Source organism: Sturnira hondurensis, unplaced genomic scaffold, assembly GCF_014824575.4.
Source record: "Sturnira hondurensis isolate 20B ecotype Veracruz unplaced genomic scaffold, ASM1482457v3 Scaffold0000780, whole genome shotgun sequence".
NCBI classification, from domain to species: Eukaryota; Metazoa; Chordata; class Mammalia; order Chiroptera; family Phyllostomidae; genus Sturnira; species Sturnira hondurensis.
This window is the reverse complement of record NW_028073411.1, coordinates 5,926,169-5,947,048: the sequence shown is the minus strand read 5'-3', so window position 1 is coordinate 5,947,048 and position 20,880 is coordinate 5,926,169.

Below are 20,880 nucleotides of genomic sequence, written 5' to 3'. Positions count from 1 at the left end.
GAGAGTAAGCACTCAGCTCGCAGAATTTTTTAGGGCATTAAATGCATCAGAGTGTTACTGCAAGTTGAGAAAGTTAACACTATGGGTGGCACACAGAAAGAAATCAATAGATGGTGGCTCCCCTTTTAAAACATTTATATATTGATCTGCAAAGAACACTGTTTGGGGGTCCAATAAGAGTTGTGACACCAAAGAGAGTTTCTCCCTCTTTTTGTACGAGAAAGTGAGAAACCTGGGAGTCATGCGTACATCTTGCAATTTTTTGATACTCATACTCAATCCATCACCAGTCTTGTTGACTTTTCCCCCTGAAACCCTCTCAGATTGATGTACTTCTTTTCACCTCGTGTGGACTTATAACTGCTTTCTTTCCATGTCTACTCATAAGTTCCTCACTGCAACCAAGCAGACCTTTTTCAAAAAGCAAATATGGCCCTGTTTCTCCCATTATGCTTCATTGACTTCCCACAGCTTCCAGGGCAAAGCTCTGGCACAGTCTAGCCCCTCTCTGCCTCTCTATCCTTGTGTGTCACTCCCCTATAAGAAAGTCTTGTAAGAACAAGGACTGTCCATTTTAGTTAACCACTGCCTCCTTGGGACTGCATAGAAGCCTCTCTGAATGTTGATTGGCTGGACCAGCAGAACAGAGCACTGCTCTGGCACCATCAAACCATGATACATGAGCAGAGGGTAGAAAAAATAGTCTCCAATAAAAAAGACAGTGGTGTCTGATGTGGTAGGACAGAATCCTTCAGTATATGACAGTGTCCGGTCAAAATCAGCAGTATACAAGCCTACTACCACCAGGAGCCACCGATGGTTCATCTTCGATATGTGTTGGGAGGGAGTATAACCAATGAATTTGTCAGCAGTGTCCAATGAACATGTGGGTTTCCAATAAAGGTAAAACAGGTTAAGAGAAGTATTTCTGTTTGCTTGCTGAAAAGATCTAGTTGTGAACACAAATGTGATTCCTCCTGGCATTCTTCGTAATAGATAGTGAGCAAGCATTACAGCAGAATGGAGGGTCTTTAAGAGTCAGCCAATGGCCGCAACACAGCTATGTCTCACATTTTACCAAATGAAACAAAAGACCTGTGCTGATCAGGCTCCCTGACTTGCATGGTAATGGGAAACTACACTCACATATCACAATTTTTCTGATCACTGAGGTCACAGAGCCATCCCCAGCATAGCTGTAAACATCACTTAGACCAGAACATGACAGCAGATGAAGACAACAGGCATATGTTTGGTTCATAGACTCTAGTTTCCTGTGGTTCCTTGCAGACACACTTGCCAAGCTAAGGTGGACTAAAGAAGTATAGAAACATGCATTGTTAGGTTTGAGATACCGCTCACAAATTTCCCCACATATCCCCTTTTTTGAAATGAGGAGCATTGGTGATTCTTATTTGAATATTGTCAACTATATAGAATTATAGACTGAGTTTGCCAAACATTAGTCACTTTACTTTTATATCTTTGCTCCAAGCATCCTCGACATATACACCCTTATAACACTATATTCTACCTGAGATATTATCTTCAACTGTAGCATAACTGATTTTTTGTTAAATATGCATACTTTTCTATCAGAATTTTTCTCAAGATCTTAAATCCTTATTTCCAGTATAGAGCCAATTCAAAGTAGTTCCAATACTCCATTTTTGTGTATTAACTTCATTTTCTCTCCAGCTTAACCTCATTCTATAAAGTAGTTAACGACCTGATAACTAACAGTTGAATGCACTGGTGGTCTCTGATATTTCAATAATTCCTCTGAACTTTCCTGTGAAGTGAACAATCTCTCTGTAATAAAAATGATCCTCCCTCGTGATTGTTTTTGTAGATATTCAAGAAGGAAACTATATTTCTAAAGGTGAAAATAGTAGATTTTTTTAACTGCCTCTGCATGTACTTACTATTCAAAGTCATTGTGAACATAGCATATAGGTTATTTATTTGTTCAAAATTAAGATGTTTCCCCTTAACCCTAAAATAACAAGAAAGAGCTGAATTTTCTTTCTTTTGTTACTTTGTAATTCTGCTGTATTTATATGCTGGGAATGAGCAATCATACAATTAAAAGGAAAAAAGTGTGCCTTCCACTTATTTAGATAATGTTTATTAGATATTTTTGAAAGGAGGAAATATTTGATGATTTCCCAAGAATCATTTTGTTTTGTGATCTGGTTATTTTTTTCCCATGGTTTAAATATTGAACAAAAGCCAATCCATCCATAATTAATTCACTCACCTATTCACTTACTCAACAAATATTCGCTGTGCAACCTCATGTGCTAGGCATCGTCTTTTAACAGCTTTGTTTTGGGTATGATTGACAAACAACAAATTACATATATTTTTAAAGCATAAAATTTGATACATTTTGTCATCACTTATCCCTGTGATACCAACACTACAAGGAAAGATAATGAGAAGATCCATCATCCCAAAGTCTCCTTGTAAACATGTCACCCTACCCAACTCCCATCACCAGGCAGCTGCAGATCCGATATCTTTCAATGAGAATTAGTTCTACTTCCTGGAATTTTACATGAATGAAGTTATATAGTATTTAATCTTTTTATTTTGTCTCTTTACTTTCACCCAGCATAATTTTCTTTTACATCCATCCAATTTCATGTGTATCAGTCTCTTTTTATCATTGAGTAGTAGTCCATTGTACAAATATACCACAATTTGTTTATCTGTTCATCTGCCATGAACATTTGGCTCAATTTTATTCTCTAACTATAATAAATAATACTGTGAACAGTCAAGTGCAAATCTTTCTGTAGACTTTTGCTTTCAATTCTCTTAGGTAAATGACTACCAGTGAAATGATCGTATAGTAGATAAATGTTTAATATTTAAGAAAATGCAACTTTTTTCCAAACTGGTTTTAGCATTTTACATTCTCAGTGGTGGTATATAAAATTTCATTTACTCTGCATCCTCCCAACACTTCAGATGGTCAGTCTTAAATTTCAGCCATTCTAAAACATTTGCTTTTGGTTGTCAAAGATGTTTAAAGGAATTAAAAGTTCTAATTGTTTAACATTACTTATTATATTTAATAAGAAATACCAGATCATGATCTTCTAAAAAAAATAATAAAATAAAATAAAATTCAAATTAAAAAAAAATAAATAAAACATTTGCATTTGCAGTTCATTGTGGTTTTAATTCAGATATACCCAATAGCTAAAGAAGTTGAGTATCATTTCAGGTACTTACTTGCTATCCTTATTTTCTTTCTTAGTAGAATATTTTTTTAAATATTTTATTTATTTATCTTTAGAGGGGAAGGGAAGGAGAGAAGGAGAGAAGTATCAATGTATGGTTGCCTCTCGTGAGTCCTCTGCTGGGAACTGGCCTGCAGCCCAGGCATGTGCCCTGACTGGGAATCGAACCACGATCGTGTGGTTCATAGGCCTGTGCTCAATCCACTGAGCTACATCAGCCAGGGCTCTTAGTAGAATATTTATTGAAATATTTTTTTCTCATGTGTTATTGGGTCATTTTTTCTCTTGTTACTCAGTTTGGAGAGTTATTTATATAATCCAGAAACAGTCTTTTATCACAATGTATGCAACTGGCTAAAACTTCTCCCAGTCTGTGGTTTCTTTTTTCATTCTCTAAACAGTGTAGTTCAAAGAACAGAAGTCATTTTGTGTTGATGAAGTCCAATATACAAATTTTTCCTTATATGGATCATAATTTTGGTGTTGTATATAAAAGTCTCTGCCTATGCAAAAGTCACAAAGATTTTATAATTTTTTTCTTAAGAATTTTATAATTTTAAATTTTAAATATGGCTCATGCTCCATTTTTAGTTAATTTCTACATGTTGTGCAAAGCATGGATTGAAGTTCAGTTCGGGGGCACATAAACATTCCCTATCCAGAACAATTTTCTTTTATTTTAAATTTAATTGTTGTTCAAGTACAGTTTTCTGTGTTTTACTCCCATCTCAGCCCCCCCCCACAGTGCTCCCCACCTCCCTCCCATTTCCACCCCTCTTAGTTGTTGTTCATGTGTCCTTTATACTAGTTCCTGTAAATCCTTCCCCTTTTTTCCTGAAATTCCCTCCCCTCTCTCCTCTGGTCCCTGTCGGCCTGTTCTCTATTTCAGTGTCTTTGGTTACGTTTTGCTTACTTGTTTTTTTTGTTGTTTAGCTTCCTGTTAAAGGTGAAATCATATGGTATTTGTCTTTCACTGCCTAGCTTATTTCACTCAGCATAATGCTTTCCAGTTCCATTCATGCTGTTGCAAAAGGTAGGACCTCCGTCTTTCTTTCCGCTTTATAGAATTCCATTGTGTATATGTACCATAGTTTTTGTATAATTTATTTACTGATGGGCACCCAGCTTGCTTCCAGCACTTGGCTATTGTAAATTGTGCTGCTATGAACATTGGGGTGTGTAGGTTCTTTTGGATTGGTGTTTCAGGGTTCTTAGGATATAATCCTAACAGTGGAATTGCTGGGTCAAAAGACAGCCAACATCATACTCAAAGGGGAAAAACTAAAATCTTTTTCACTAAGATCAGGAACAAGCCAAGGTTGTCCACTTTTACCACTTCTATTCAATATAGTATTGGAAGTTTTAGCCACAGTGATCAGACAAGAAAAGGAAATAAAAGGTGTCCAAATCAGAAAGGAGGAAACAAAACTGTCACTGTTTGTAGATGACATGATAGTGTACATGGAAATCCTATAGACTCTAGCCCAAAACTGCTTAACCTAATAAATGAATTCAGCAGAACAATTTTCTTAAAGCCTAACCTTTTCCCTTGAACTGCTTTTATGCATCTGGGGGATGTGGTTAGGGCATCAGTTACCAGTTGTCTCTATGTGTGGGTCTATTTCAGGACTCTCTCTTTTCTTCCATTAATGTTAATGGAAGAAATATTACCAATATTATACCAATATTAAATATATTAAGCTGTCTCAATTACTATGGTTTTATATTAAGTCTTGTCACTTTCCCTTTCAAGTTTATTTTGGCTATTCTAGGTTCTGTACATTGCATTGACATTTTAGAATTAACATGTCAGTTTCTACACCATAGCCTGTTTGTTGCTTATGTATACAAATACAATTGATTGTTGTTCTTGATTGTAGATACACACCTTGTTAAACTTATTTATTAGTTCTAGTAACTTTTTGGTAGATTCAGTAATATTTGGTGCATAGATGATCATGTCAACTGTGAATAGAGAAATTTGCTCATCCTTTTCACTCTGGATGTCTCCATTTTTTTTTTCTCTAATCTTACTACACTGGCTCAGATGCACAGTGATATATTGAGTAGAAAGTAGACCTGCTTCCTGTTTCTAATCTTAGAAGTGAAACATCTTGTTTTGCAATATTGTGATGTTAGCTAGAGATTTTTCTTACTGCCCCTTATTAGATTTAAGAGGCTCCCTTCATTGCTGAGAGCTTTTTTTCTCCAATCAGTAATGGATGTCAGAACCTGTCAAATGACTTTTTTACTGTATTGTGATTGCTGTATGGTTTTTCATTTATGCTTTGTTAAAGTTGAAATTTGCAATGATTTTCAAATGATAGACCAAATCTTTTGGTCTTGCATTTCTGGCATAAACCCCACTTGGTCATCCCACATTATGTTTTTCACTTGGTTATGCTCTACTACCCTTTTATTGAAAAAAGTTATTTTATTGATTATGCTATTACAGTTGTCCCATTTTCCTCCCTTTATTACCCTCTACCCTGCACCATCCTCTCACCCATATTGTCCTCCACTTACTTCAGGTCCATGGGTCATACATATAAGTTCTTTGGCTTTTCTATTTCCTATACTATTCTTAAGCTCCCCTGTCTATTTTGTACCTACCATTTATGCTTCTTTTTCCCTTTACCTTTTCCCTGTTCTTCCCCCTCCCCCTAATAATGCTCCATGTGATCTCCATTTCTGTGATTCTCTTCCTGTTCTAGTTGTATGCTTAATTTGTTTTTGTGGGGTTTTTTTTAGGTACAGTTATAGATAGTTGTGAGTCTGTTGTCATTTTACTGTTCATGGTTTTGATCTTCTTCTTTTTCTTAGATAAATTCTTTTAACATTCCATATAATAAGGGTTTGGTGATGATGAACTGCTTTAACTTGACGTTATCTGGGAAGCACATTATCTGCCCTCCCATTCTAAATGATAACTTTGCTGGATAGAGTAATCTTGGATGTAGGCCCTTCCTTTTCCTGACTTTGAAAACTTCTTTTCAGCCCCTTCTTAATTGTAAGGATTCTCTTGAGAAGTCAGTTTATAGTCTTATGGGAACTCCTTTGTAGCTAACTGTTTCCTTTTTTCCTGCTGCTTTTAAAATTATCTCCTTGTCTTTAATCTTAGGTAATGTAGTTATGATGTGCTTTGGTGTGTGCTTCCTTGGATCCAGTTTCTTTGGGACTCTGAACTTCCTGGACTTCCTGGAAGTCTATTTCCTTTGCCAGATTGGGGAAGTTCTCCTTTATTTTTTCAAATAAGTTTTCAATGTTTTGCTCTTCCTCTTCTCCTGGCACCCCTATGATTCAGATGTCAGAATGTTTAAATTGTCCTGGAGGTTCCTAAGCCTCTCCTCATTTTGTTTTTTGAGTTCTTGTTTCTTCATTCTGTTCTGGTTGAATGTCTATTTCTTCCTTCTGGTCCAAATCATATATCTGAGTCCCAGTTTCCTTCTCTTCACTGTTGGTTCCCTGTACATTTCTCTTCATTTCACTTTGCATAGCCTTCACTTTTTCCTCCATTTTGTGACCATAGTCAACTATTTCTGTGAGCATCCTAACTACCAGTGGTTTGAACTCTGCATCTGATAGGCTGTCTCATCATCAATTAGTTCTATTTTTGGAGCTTTGATCTGTTCCTTCACTTGGACCATAAATATATTTTTTTTCTATTTTTTCCCTCCAGTGCAGCTGTTAACATATAAGCAGCCAAGCCTTAGGTGTTTGCCAAGGGTGGTGCAACCCACATAGCCGTGTTGTGATGCTGTATGTGGGGGAGGGGTCCGAGAGAAAACAACGCCTCTTGGTCAGCTCTTGGCTAGCTTTCAGTCACTTCTTTCGTTACCCACAAGCAAACAGGGCCCTTCTTGGTGCTGATTCCTGGGTGGGTGGGTTTGTATATGTTCTAGGATCCTGCTGGTCTCTCCAAGAACTATCCTGTGAGGCTGGGTGTCTCTCCCACCACCACAACCCCCACAGTTTTGTTTTTTAGCACCAAAGTTTTTGAGGCTTTATTTCCCCACACTGGAACCCTAGGCTGAGCAGTGTGTCTTGCTCCCCAATTGTTCTTCCCAGTTATCCACATGCAAATGTGGGGCGACTTGGTTACCAGCCACCGCCGCCTTGCCCAATCCAGTCCATAAGCTGCCGCCTCCCTGTGAGTCCTCTCCTCCCCAGCTGCCCATTTCCACCCCTCCTTTTGGTCTGAAATAGTGTTTCTTTTTTAACTCCTTGGTTGTTGGACTTCCACACAATTTGCTTTTGGCGCAGGTCTTATCATTTTTGTTTTTAAGTTTGTTGTTGTCCTTCTTTTGGTTGTGTGAGGAAGCAAAGCATATCTACCTATACCTTCATCTTGGCCAGAAGTCCTACTCTATTACCCTTTTGATGTTTTATTGAACCCTATTTTCTAAAATTTTTAAAAGAAGTTTTATATCAATATTCATTGTAAGTATTGGTCTGTAGTTATATTCTCCTCTACTGTCTTTGCCTCATTTTTAAACTAAGATAATGCTGGCATCACATAATGAATTGGAAAGTAATCCCACATCTTCATTGTTTTTGAAAGTTTGTGTAGAATTGCTATTCTTATTTTCCTAGTGCTTAGAAGAATTCATGAATAAAGCCATCTGTTTCAGAATTTTGATTTATAACTACAAATTTATAATTTAAGTAGATAAAGTTCTATTCAGGTTATTGATTTCTTTCTGATTAAGATTGGTGTCTTTTAAATAATTTGTCAATTTTGACTAAATGAATGAATTTATTGGTATTAAATTTTCAAGTAGCTCATTACTATTTTAATATGTTGGATCTGTAGTAATATCCTCTTTCTTATTCCTTTTTTAATTGTCATGCAATTACGGTTGTCCCCATTGTTCCCCCATTACTCTCCCCTGCCCTGCCCACTTGCTACCTCCCATATTCAGTCCTCCCCTCCCCATTTGTTTTGTCCATAGGTCCTTCACACATATTCCTTGACTTGACCCTTCTCCTTCTTTTCCCCATTATTCCCCTAATCCCTCCCTTCTGGTCACTCTCAGTTTGTTATCTCATCTATAAATGGAATCTAATTAACAAAACAAACAAGCAAGCAAAATAGAACCAGAGACATGGAATCCTTCTTGTTTCTGATAGAGTTGTTTTGTCTTCTCCTTTTTCTGATTTCTGATTAGTCTCTCTACGTAGTATACAATGTTTTTGACTTTTTCAGATAACCAGTTTTTGGTTTTATAATTTTACTTTTACATATGCTGCATTTTCACACAATAGTTAATCCATTTTAATAGTTAATTACCTTTGTAAGATATAAATGATAAGAATAATATCTTATATATTTACCTAAGTGGCTACCATTTCTGATGCTCTTCATTTATTGGAATAGAACCACATTTCTATCTGATCTCCTTTCTGCTTGAAGTACTTCCTTTAATACTTCTTATCATCAGGGCCTGCTATTATTTCAGATTTTGTATAACTATAAAATTCTCTTTTCCATATTCATTTCTGAAAGGTATTTCACTATGTAAAGAATTCTAGGTTGACAGTTTTTCTTGGAATATATTAAAGATTATTCTCTGGTCCTCTCACTTGTACTGTTTCTGGCAAAAAAAAATCTGCCATTATTTCTATTTTTATTCTTCTGTAAATAATTGTTTATAAACTTTTTTGTTAAATTTATTTTTAAAGTTTCTAAGGTAGTATAGATTTTCCATACACCATGAACTCAGTTTCCTTCATTATTAACCAAATAATAACAAATGAACTACTTGTTACAATTATTGAACTGATATTGATACATTGTTATTAACTAAAATCAATAGTCTGTTTAAATTTTCTTAGCATTAATGTCTGTTTTCTGTTTGAGAACCTCATCCAGGATGTCACATTATATTTAACTATGGTTTCTTCTTAGGCATGTTCTGACTTTGATAGAACACATGTCTTTTTTCGCCTCTGGCTGATTTTCAGATTGCTGATCACCACTGGTTTTAGAGCAATTTGGTTATTATTGGGTTGGCTAAAAAGTCCATTTAGTATTTGTTCCATAAAATAAAAGATATATTTTTCATTTTCACCAATATCTCTATTTATTTGTATATTTTTGGTATGTTGGCTATCTCCTGCTATCTCACAGCCAGTGAGCAGAGAGACCAGGGGTGCTGCTAAACATCTTCCAGTGCGTAAGATGGCCCCACAGCAAAGAATTATTTGCCCCAAATGTCAATAGTCCAAGAAACTTTGCAAACCACTTTTGACATGTTCAATCAGTCAAAGCACCTTCTCCACACACTGTGCAAATCTTTTTGTGTGCATGCGTTCAGTTGCATATATACCTTTCTTGAAATAACAAAGCATAATACACCAAAAATGTTACATATCTTCTTCCATCTTCAATAAATAGCTGCACAAAAACTCACCAATGTTGATAAGTTTTATTTTTAAATGCATGCTGATATGCATACAATCTAAAAAAATTGTTTTGGGTGAAATTAAAAGCAACTAAGCACTACTAGAGCTATTTATTGCATGGAAACAACTGAAGAAACTTTTTGGCCAACCCAATGTATGTTTTGCTATGTTTTCAAGTTTTCATTTTAATTTTTTTATACTTTGAGTTTGTTGAGATTTGTGGATTAGTTGTTCTATACTTATTTTTACATTTGGAAAATCTCTGGACCTTATTGACACAAGTGATTTTTTTAGGCCCCTTTCTTTCAGGGACTCAGATAAGAGTCCTCTCAAATGAGAGTATATTAGACTGATTGACTGATGTTCATTTATTTAATTATCTTTCTTCTCTGTTTTCCTTTTGAATAATTTTATTGCTATATATTTAAATTCATTATTATTTTTTTCTTCTATAGGGTCTAATTTTTTATTAATCTCATAAAGTGTATTTTTAATCTCACACATTGTAATTTTTATCACTAGGGTTTGATTGGTGTCTTATAAATTGTACATTCTAATGTTTCTACTTAACATGTTCCATTCTTTCATTTTAAATCTTTGTGAACATATGCAGTACCATTGTAATTGTTGTAATATCCTTGTCTACTAATTCTACATCTGTATTAGTTTTAATCAGTTACTTTTTTCTCTTTATTACAGGTAACATTTTTCTGCTTCTTTACAAGCCTTCTAATTTTTGATTAGGTACCAGACATTATGAATCTCATCTTAATGGATGTTGAATATTTTTGTGTATTTCTATAAATATTTTTGAATCCTGGATTAGGACAAAATTTATTTGCTACAAAGCAGTTTAATCAGTTTAATTCTTTCATGTTTTTTGTTTGTTTGCCTGTTTTTTACATTTTTTAGGCAGGACCAGAGGAGCATTTGTTCTAGGAAGAATGATTTCTGTACTTCTGAGAAAAATTTTTCTGAGTATTTCACTTAGTGCCCAGTGCATTATGGTCTGGCTTGGGTTGTTGCTGTTGTTGTTTTAAATGTGGTTGTTAGTAGCTGGCACTGTTCCCAGCCTCTTCGGACTACCAGGCATTCTTCCCTCTAATCTCCAGTGGGTTCTCTCTCTAGCCTCTGTTAGCTTCCTCGGGTGCATATTTTGATTTTTTACTTTGCTCAATATTGAGCAGGGGCCCTCTGCACACAGCCAGAGCTTTTTCTTTGACACTCGCTCCTCTTTGTTACTCAGCTAGGTCAGTGCCTGCCACCTTGGCCTCCTTGACCTCTCAGCTCTGGCTCGGTAACTCAGGTCATCCACTGAGGCTACTCGAGTTCCCCAATCTGGGCCATGGCCTGGAAAACCTCATCTTGTTCTTTTCTGCCTCATTTATCATTTCAGGATCTCCTCATCTACCTTATTTCTTAGTATTGGAGGCCCCCAGGGATGTTTTCTTTGCATAGTCACTTCTTTGTTGAGATCATTTTTTCTCTATGTCCTAAGGGCTCCCCTATTAAATCTCTAGCTTGGATAGCTTCTCTAAACTACATATCTAAAATGGTGACTAGATTGCTCAAACAGGTATCTTAAGCACAATACATTATGACTATGCATGTGAATGTGAATCGTGGTTTTCTTTCCCCTTCTCAGAAACCTGCTGCCCCTGAAGTCTTTCTCATCTCAGTTACTGGTAACACCATCCTCCCAGTTTCTCATGCTCAAAGCGATAGAGAAACCATTGAATCAACAGTTTCTCATACTCTTTATCAGTTAAAAAAATCTATTGATTTTTTTTAATGCGTGATACATTTTATTTTTATTTATTTTTTTAAGACTTTATTTATTTATCTTGGGAAGGGAAGGAGAGAGAGAGAGAGAGAAATATCAATGTATGGTTGCCTCTCATTCGTCCCCTGCCGGGAACCAGGAACCAGGAACTGGCCTACAACCCAGGCATGTGCCCTGACTGGGAATCGAACCGAAAAATCTATTGATTTTATTTTCAAAATTTATCCAGAAACTACCTGTGTTCCATCACTTTCTTTGTAATCAACATCATGTCTTATCTAGATAGTATCTACTTAAAGTCCCAATATTATTTGCATATATTATAAGACTGCTACGTCTAACTTCTTTAAATGGGAATGCTGAAAAACATTAATATTAATGGGTAGCATATAGAGCAATGGGATCCAACAAATAATTTTAAATCACAGAGCAGCTGTAAGAATTATATATCATAAGATCGTACCAGGAATCTTCCCTGCAAAATTGCTATGTTTCTCTTTTTTGTGCTCTGTTCACTGGAAGTAAGTCACTAAGTTCAATGCATACTCAGAAGTGGGAGAGTATTGACATTCTGCAAAGAAGAGTTGTTTATCCTCTATTTTTACTTATTCAGTCATTTGTTTATATCATTGTGAATACATGTTATTTATTTTATACTTTGGGTTACAATTCAATATTGTATTACTTGTTCTACTGTTCATGCAGCTCTAGCTGTGGTCATTGGTTGTCATTAAGTTGCCATCCATATCCATGCAGCATGATCTCGTATTTGGGGTTTTTTTGGCTACTTCCTTTCCAGTATTTTCAAACATTTTACTTTCAAAGAGTGAAAAAAAAGTAATAACAACTGAAAAATGTTTAGGTTTTTCTAACACTATGCCCTTTATAAAAGCAGAACATTTGTCATTGGATTCAATTACTTACTACAGCAAGATGCCTGGGGATAGCTATTTAATTGGGTTAAGACGCTCTGTTAAAGTGTTTCTCTTCAGTCTAGCTCAAGGCTAGCTGATGCTTCTGAATTTCCCAAGGCCAATCTACATAATTTCTTTGATTCTTTATTCTTTTAAGGAGGCCACTGGCATCTGCCACAAAACAAGCAAATGTATCTAAACATGCCCTCCCTTACATCAACGTGCATTACTATCCTTTGACTTAAAATGTCTACATTTACTTGTACCATTTTTTAGGGAAACTGTGGTCCCTAAATTATTTCCATTAGGTAGTCATAGGTGGGTGGGATATAAAGCACATATAAGAGATAAGTTACATGTTACAATCAATGATGTCCAACTCCAAAGTGAGTCAGATCATAAAAGCACACATGGTTAATATTTTTACATGCCTAACCTCTCTTATGTTCTCATGGTTCATAATGTATGAATATGCTTAGGAGACAAATCAGATATGCATATTGGGATCTTTGTAATATGGATTTTTATATGAATAGGTCCTCCTGCCTATGTAACTCAGAAAATATTGATTTAATACTTAAGATTAAACTAAGTTAAAAATTAATGTTGGTCACAATCATTAATATCTATCTATCAATTTTAAATAAATTTAGCAGGTTCTCCATTAAACTGTATATGAACATGACTCAATAAATGTTCAGAATAGACCTTTGCCCCATATCATTTATTTAGCCAAACGCTTTGTTAATATTAACATTAACCAATTCCAGATGTCAACAATTAAGTTCAACCCAACAAAACATTTAGTCAGGCACTTTTCTCAGACGGAGAATAAGGAGACTTTCCATAAACATGTGTAGTGAATTTTGAGTGTATCTTAAGATAAAATAGTTGTGTTTAGTGACTAAACATATCATTACACAGATGCCTCAGCCCCTTTTGCAGCTGTTCTTACTGTTTGGTTCTACGTAGGCCCTCTGCTTGTGTTTCTCCTGCCTCTCACTTAGGGTTGCACTATTTGGGGGAAAATCTGCAGATGAGGGGCTCTGGCTGATTGTGCAATGTGCCTGCAGATAGCTAAGCTTGCATTGTAATGAGGTCAGATTTCATTTCTAAGCAAGGTCACACTCCAGGGTTGGTAGAACTCCAGGGAAAACAAAGTGCGGACAGAAACATCTGCAAGGTGGTGATTCAGTAGGTGGCACTCTTTCCTCCCTGCAAATCCCATTGTCAATGCTCAGGTTCAGTCTGTCTTTCTACCTAGATTTACATGTCCTGTTTTGACCATTAGGGGATAGTGCAGACAGACTGAAGTTGGGGTGTGGGGGCGGTGGGTAGTGTTTGTTCCTAGTTTTCTGTGTTTTTGTTTTGTTTACCTAGAGTTTCAACTCAATGAGCTGGGCTAACTATGCAAACACATATGCTGCTGAAAACCTTTATTCTGTTTGGAAAACATTTCTTTATCTGTGTATGAGTTTTCTACTTTTTCATTATTTTTGACATTCCCACCTAGTTCCCAGAGTTGCACAGCCCTCAAAATTAGCCTGCATGGTAGAAGCTTCAAAATTTAATGGCAACCAAAAAAAAAAAAAACCCACACCCAAATACTGATTTCAGTGCTCTTTTTTTTTTTTTTTATGCACTTAAGAAACAGCACTTTTAGGATCCAGGAGACAGATTTATTAATGAATTAGACTTTTCAAAATTCTGCTTTTCCTCAAATATAAAAATAAAACAAAAAGTGGAGTTATTATTCAGCAATGAAAGTCAGAATGAAGCATGTTTATCTCCAATTTATAAAGAACACACTGAAACTATTTTGAGGAATGATTCATGATGTCTCATTTAAATTGAAGATCAGTGATGGAGAACTTGGAACACCCCCCCCTCGCCCAGGCATACAAAAGAGCGTGCTAGACAAGTAGAAATAATCCAGTATTAGTTTAAAATTATAGTTTATTCTAAGAGATTACATTTTTGTCTTTCTCTGCTTGCATTAGCCTTTTGCTTGCAATGTGACTTTGCTTTTGTTAAAATGTATAAAGAATGTCAGGTGTGACTGAACTCGGGATTTATAAGAGCAAAGGAGTGTAAGTAAATTCATTTGAGGTTCCATTACTTCAACTTGAAAAGGTTGCCTGGGTATGATGCTTTGACATTTACTCAGTTCCCACAGAATGTTGTGCAGAATAGAAAAAACTTATATACATTCACAGGCACACACACATTCACATATGTGCACACATACTCTTATATACACTGTAGGGTTCCACTGACACAGATCAACTTGATTAGCTCCAAACAGAACTAAAAACTACAAATTTCCCGAGAATGTTATGAACATATAACTACTTGCTTCCTCTAGTAATGTTATATGAACCCATTGGATAACTTCCTTTGAACTTCCTCAAATCCTCCCACCAATTAAGCTTTGACACACCAACCAGTGTGCCAACCATAAACTCTAGTTACAAAATTATATGATCTGCAAATCTCGCTAAACTCCTTTGGCTCCTCTTCCTAGAACAATAATGTGCAGCACATAGTATTAATTGTCTCTGATGACAGGGATAATTTTAGAGAGGATTTGGCTAGCTTTTCTGGTCTCCTTATTTGCACTTCTTTGTGACAAGTTTTAGAAGAAGCCAAACATAGACACTGTGAATTCCCCTATAAAGCTAACTCACAGTGTTGGGTTTATATGCCTCGACAGGAGCCCTGCATTCTTTTTCTTATTGTAACAGGTCAGAAAATGCAAAGCAAGCTTTAGCTGGTGTTGTTTGTTTGATTCTATATTGCTTCACTCACCTGCTTTGGATCTTGTGATATAGAAATTTTGCACACATTTTGACCGCAAATTAGGAATGAGAAGTATTTTTGTGAGCTTGGAAAGATTTTTAAAAATCATATTTACATAGTGAGACCCATCATTGTATAAGAGCATATTGTATTATCACCTATGTGCCCTCTTGAAGTGTATATTCTAGCAAATCTTCACCAATGTTTCATGCTTTCATACATTCTCTTTCTCACCAGAATGCTTTCCTTGGGTCCCTCCCCTATCCACTTTGCCTCTCAGCAAACTTTTATTCATATTTGAAAACTCAGTGCAGACATCAACTCATTGAAGAAGCTTACATTTACCTCACACCAAGACAGCTGAGTTCATCTTTCTATTCCTGTTCAATGGGAATTTAGACTTCATTAATAGAGTCTTTAGGGCCATAACATCACATAATACTGAAAGGTGGTGATTCACACTGTCTTCTATGTAGATGGTGCCACTTAAAAAAGATGCACCTTGCTCAAGAGCTACCACAATGCCTGCCACATAGAACCTACTCGGTAGATATTGACTGAAATGAATTTGACTAACATATAAACTAAGAATTTTAGCCATGAATATGCTGGAGGGGAAACAACTTTAGAAGTCATTTGGTTCAAGCCACTCAATGTATAGATGAGCAAACTACACCCAAAGTTGTTGTGGATTGACCAATTAATTTTCGCCCTGTCAAGTGGAAGCAGACTGACTTGGATTAGAACACAGTTCTGTGTATCCTTTTCACAGCGGCAGGCTGCCTCACAGATCACTGCAATCAAAAGGTACTATTCCAATGGGGAAATATAGACTTTATAAAATCTTGACCTTTGGGAGCAACCCCATAGCGAGACTCACATTTTCTTCAGTGAGTTGGATGACTGTGGCTCTAAGTAGATTGAGCAGTCTCTTCATCCATTTCTGGGTCTTAGGCCAAATCATGCTTCGCACTCCTCTCCTTGTGAGATCACAGAGTTCTCTGCAGGTACTAATTAGGCCTCACGACACTCCCCTGTGGAAATGATATTATTATGACTAAAATGGTACTAAGGATATTTAAGGTGTTCAACCTAAAAATGAAGAAAAGGAATTAAGCAGTCCAACCTGAGGCTCCCAGTGCTGAAAGAACTCCAACTCCAAGAAGCTTGACAGCATGGCCTGGGGCAAATTGAGGAGGTAGAGATAGATCTATTGGGCTTGCCTTCAGAGAAACCCTCTCTATTAGTCAGGGTTCTTCAGAAAAATAGAATCAATACATTACCAGGATATACAGATATACACACATGTACATATATACATGCATGTATGTATATGTACATGTATGTATGCACATAAATATATACACAGAGAAACAGGTAGGTAGATAGATGGATAGATAAATAGATGGGTGGATAGATGGATGGATGGGTAGATAGATAGATAGATAGATAGGTAGATGATAGATAGATATTAAAAAATTGGCTCATGTGCCTCTGAATGCTGAGAAACTCCATGATCTGCCACCAATAATATAATTCAGTCTCATCCTGAAGACTTGAGAACCAGGGAACCAGGGGTATGAATCTTGGTGTGAGGGTCAGGGAAAATGTGATAGGATGTCCGGGTTAAGTAATGAGGTGGGGTAAAGGGGAGAATTCCTTCTACTTTTTGTTCTATCCAAGCCCTCAATGGATGGGATTACACCCAGTCCCACTGTGGAGGAAAATCTGTTTTACTCAGCCTACCAATTCAAATGCTAATCTTATCCAGAGACACCCTCACGGACGCACCCAGAAATAATATTGAATCTGTGGCCAGTTAAATTGACACGTAAAGTTGGGCAACATACCATCCCACTCACCTTGCTTCTATCTTTCTCTTTTCTACCCCACTTTAGTTCTTTTTTCCTTTGGACATTTGTCCAGCTTCCCTTTCAGAAACTTGGAAATTCCTTTAATAACTTTTTTGTCTAACACCAATAACTGGGTACCTAAAAGCATAGACTGCAATGCCTTATGTAGGTATCCTTCCCTATACAATGGTTTTGTTTCCCTTTATTTTTACACTACGGGTTAAAAAATATATATCTTGTATCTTTTCTTCATCCAAACCAACTATAATCTACCACGCTTCTTTCCAGAATGGATGGAAAGATGCTTATTCTGAATCATAGAGGGTTTTGTTTGTTTCTTTGTTTCTTTGTGTTTGCCTCCCAGTGTGCAGCTTAACGGAAAATTCTGTTAGAAAGAGAGTGTCTCATGCAATTAGGAAAATTCAGAGAACCTCAACTTTGATCCACATTAGCCTTTGTTAAAACGGCCATTGATTAATTCCTTTGAATTCCTGGAGTGTGGGGAATGTTGTCTCTAAGCCTCCTCTGGGCATAGTGGTGCCTTAACCCAACCTCCTGAAATACCCCACACAGCTCCTGGCCTGTAAGGTCATTTAGCCTCAGTGTGTTGTTAAAAGTGACTCTGGAAGGGCCCTCAAAAGTCATAAAACTCGTGTCTTTTACAGTGTTTTGGAAGCTCTTCTTATAAGCTTCTAGGATGCAACTGCTTCTGACTTCTATCCCAAGACCTCCCTCCATCCTCTTTCCCCTGCATACACCCTGAACAAGCTCCTGTGAATGGCCCTTGGGAGCAGAATTCTCTCCTCAAATTCCTTTTGAAAGGTGTAGAAAATAAGATCACCAGTTAAGTGGTTTTTATTTCTGCGTGGTTTTCTTCCCTCCCTCCCTCCCTCCTTCCCTCCCTCCTTCCCTCTCTCCCTCCCCCTCTTCCTTCCTCCCTCCCTCTCTTTCTCCCTTCCTTCTTTCCTGACATAGCTGTTTTTATCTCCTCCATATACTTAAATAAGTGTTATAGTATTATCAAACCTAGTTTCCACATTACCTTTATGAAATTCTGTTTCTAAATTCTTTGTTTATGTATTTCCACTTTCCTAAACTTGCCTTTATTTATTTTTATTTTTTAAAAATTATTGTTCAAGTACAGTTGTCTTCATTTTCACCCCCTTACCCACCCTTAACCTCCCACCCTTGAACTGAGCCCCTTTGGCTTTGTCCATGGGTCCTTTATACATGCTCCTTGATGGCCCTTCCCCTATTATCCCCTATTATCCCTCTCCTTCCTCCTCTCTGGTCACTGTCTTTATTTCAGTGTTTCTGGTTGTATTTTGCTTGCTTGTTTGTTTTGTTGATTAGGTTCTACTTATAGGTGAGATCATATGGTATTTCTCTTTCATTACCTGTATAATTTCACTTAGCATAATGCTTTACCGTTCCATCCAGGCTGTGGCAAAGAGTAGGAACTCCTTTCTTTCTGCTGTGTAGTATTCCATTGTGTAAATGAACCACAGCTTTTTGAGCTACTCATTTACTGATGGGCACTTAGGTTGCTTCCAGCACTTGGCTATTGTAGATTGTGCTACCATATCTAATCAAGAAGACCCTATTATTACAACAAAACTCCAGTTCAGATGTCACTTGATTCAATCATTAAACAAATAAGTGGAGATTTAAGTGGTTTCTGGGAGACAAATCTGAGACAGTTTTAACATTAAAATAAATAGTAATATTAATGAGTTATAATCCATTTACTAAAACAAGAATAAATGAGCCCATATGGTTAGGGAGAAGAAAAAACAGAATTCCAGCTAATAAATGGAGAATGCACAAAGCAGAATAATCACCACTGTACAATCACCATGATAATAATGGAATCACAGAAGTCAGCAATGGATGCTAAAACTAGCCTGTGGAAGTTTCATAAGGAATAAAATATTTATAAGATTTTAAAGTGTCTCTCCACAAGTTATTTATTAATTACAGGAAAAGTAGTAACTAAGTGGGGAAACATGACAATCATTATCTGAACCAAGAAATCAAAGTTAAAATTGCCCCAATTGGGACAAATCAATTGACATTCTGTGCCTCATACTGTGATGCACTGAGAAAGATATGATTACATCTGTGGTCCTCCTGCTTAAAAATGCATGCCTTAAATCAAATCATCAGAAAGAATTAGACGTACTAAGTTGAGAAATATTCTACAACATTACTGATCTGAACTTATCAAACATGTTAATATGGTGAAAGACAATGAAAGGTTAATAAATATCTCCAGATTAAAGGCTACTAAGGAGATATGACACATAAGTTAAATGGATAATTTTGCATTGAATCCTGAGTCAAAAAAAAGTCCTATAAAGAACTAATTGGAACAATTTAAATATTGGCTATAAATAAAAGTATTTATTAATATTTAACTTCTTGACTTAAATAGTTTTACTATGATTACATAAGATAATGCTTTTTTCTCCCCTAGGAAATGTATACTTTAAAGCTTTCAAGAGAAGGGGCTTGATGAGTAAAATTTGCTCTCAACTGATTCAGGAAAAAAAAAAAAACTGTGCTTATGTAGAGAGAGGAAGAAAATGATTAAGCTAACATAAAAATGTTAATAATTTGTGAACCAGGGAGAAGGGAGGATGAGAGTTCTTAGTACTACTTTTGAAACTTTTCTGACAGCATGAAATTATATTAAAGTGAAAAGTGAGAAAATAATGAAATTTACCATCAAACAAGTAATTGATAAGCACCTACTAAACACCAGCCCTGGGAGAGGGGCTGGGGATCCCATATGGTAAGATTCCTGATCTCCAATGGTTCCCAGTTAGCAACAGGAGAGAAACAGAGAAACCGGCGCTCAGGACACTGGGAAATCGGCCGCTGGTGTGAGGAGGGATGGCATGGGTCTGTAAGCAACCCTTAAACGGGAAAACAAGGGCAAAAGTTGGGTTAGTTCATCTTACTTACCCTTTCAAATCCTTCCAAAGTTTTCCTATTGCTTACCACAAAACAAAACAAAATGTCATATGTTAAGACAATGGGTTTCATTTTTTTTTATGGGGCCCAGTACAGTTGAATTGTACTGACTTCCTGTGGGTTGTTTTAAAAAATGTTCTCAGGCCATGACACATGCAGAGGTGCAAGGACAGAGCCAGCCCCAGCGCTGGGGGGTTTGGGGTCACTCCCCGTGTGAGTTTGCCAGCGCTGCCGTAAAGAAGTACCACAACTAGTGTGGCTTAAGGGAGAGAAATGTGTTGCCTCAGTACTGGAGGCTGGGTATCTGAGATTATGGGGCAGGTAGGGGCAGTTCCTCCTGAGGGCTGTGAGGGCTACTGTGCCCCACGGGTCCCCCCTGGCTTTTGGTGGCTTGCCAAAAATCTTTGGTGCTCACTGGATTGTAGATGGCTCTCCCTGATCTCTGTGTTCATATTCATATGGCATCTCCCTGTGTGTGTCTGTCTCTGTGTCCAAATTTTTCCTTTTTAGACAAACACGGACGTATTAGTTGAGAGCCCACTGTAATGACCTCATGGTTACGTGATCATCTGTAAAGAGTCTGTTTCCAAATAAGGTCGCATTCATAGGTACTGGGGGTGAGAGTTGTAACATCTTTTGGCTGGGGCACCATTCAACACGAAACACTGCCTCCATTACATTCACTGCTCCCAAAGAATTTCTCCCAAATAATCTTTCCAATCTTATGTCCTGCTTCTTCTTATCAGAATCCCTATTGCAGATAGACTCTTATGAGTGTCCTTGGAATACTTTGCCCCTAGACCTGATCACATTCTCCTTCTTCCATCCACAGTTTGATTTTTACACACTGACTTTCTCCCTAACACATCAAGTTGCTTGATATCCTTTGTGGAATTTGC